Below are 1,711 nucleotides of genomic sequence, written 5' to 3' on the forward strand. Positions count from 1 at the left end.
CAACCAGGCATATCGCGTGCGATCGCGTTTGTTTTTCCTCCGGAAAAGGCGGTCCTTCACCTGGTATTGGCGACGATTCTCACGGAGGAATGCCTCCAGAGGTTATAGTGTGCGTTTCTCGTATGCGGTACCATTTGGACAGAAATTCAGATCGATGGAGGGAATCTCCTGGCGTCAAATATATTCTATGTATTTTTCTGTCACCAGCGCGCGAGTTCGTCAGTATATACTCTACACCGTGGATAATTGCGCGAGTACTCTTCCATAAATTCTGATTGCTATTGATAATTCAAATAGTGCAACATTAACTCGCGCCGTCTATTAGGCCTCGTTGGATGTCAAGGCATTCCTCCAGGCTTCTCTCACCCCATTATTGTGTTTGGATTATTTCTCTCGAAAAAAATATCCAGAAAATCCAGTCGTGTCAGATTCTTGGATAGTGTACAAGGAAAACCCGACAATCTGCAATAATGACCACCAACAAATAGAGAAAGACATTCTTCGAGTTTGAGAATTCCATATTGAAAAAAATGAGCAACGTACCATTAATTGTGAGAGATTTTCCCAAGTGTAAAAGATGTTGATTAATTTTAAGCAGCATCAAATTAATCCATTGCAGTCGTGCCGTAATAGCTCCAGGCTGCGCTCTCCATGAAAGGCGAGAAACAATTCTAGTTTTAGATTGTATTTTGTTTACCGTGTGATCGTATTAAGGTTACGCCGCTTGATACTGTTTCAGAACGATATTGCAGCTAATGGTATATTTTACATGCATAAGTTTTACATTTGCTTGTACAAAAAGGAACCTCGATTAGCGTGGTTCAAATAAGCTGTGTATTTATATAAGCACTCCTATGCCTTCTCGACCTGACTAAGATTATACAGTGCTATTTGTCGCTCAATAATACTTCGGTTATCTTGGTTCTTGCCGATCCTTACACAGATCAAGGTTTGAATTAGTTTGACCCAGATCAGCTAAGTTGTGAAGGCGTGATGGCTTCATTAGGGATCTAAATTCTTCGAAGGACAAAGCTTACTTATACGGTGGTAAGGGCAGCTGTAAGGTTGTTGAAGGAATATCATGAGGTTTTGACGCGAGATCCCTACTCGTGTTACCAAGTGCGTCATGAAATTGCCTTTGCTGCGGAATCAAATATTGCGTCCCACGGCAATGATTTTGATCAAGGAGTTAGTGACGCCATTGAAGCTTCCTTTAATGTAAAGTACGAAGCGGTTTAGGCGAGCAAAAGTCAATCACCGCAGTTAGCGCCAATGTTCTGTGATAAAAGGTGCACGGCAACCGGCAAATTGTACATACTTCCAACAAGCTAAATGCGGCTCCGATCCCGGTGCCAGCGCCGCTTTCAATGATGAATGTGCTGCAGAAAGCATGGTCGGCTGAACTTCGTTCAATGCACTTGTCTCACTTAGAATTATCATCGGCTGCTGATGGGATCCAGTGACACTCTTCATCACTGTGGTGAGTATTCTGCATGCGATGCTCTGGGAAGTCTGGCTATACCACAGAGACTTGATAAGCCAGCACTGTTCAAATGTCTGGTGACATATCTGTTCAGGCCACATCATGCCTATGCACAAATTATTTTGACGAAAACTTCGTTCATAGTAGTGCAGTGCAAGGGGGTCGAACCAACTGTTAAGTATGCTGCTGTAGCCAATGCTTGCACTAACTTATGAGTTATGGTAACTG

This window comes from Plasmopara halstedii, assembly GCF_900000015.1.
Source record: "Plasmopara halstedii genome assembly, contig: Scaffold_2061, whole genome shotgun sequence".
In the NCBI taxonomy this organism is placed as follows: Eukaryota; Oomycota; class Peronosporomycetes; order Peronosporales; family Peronosporaceae; genus Plasmopara; species Plasmopara halstedii.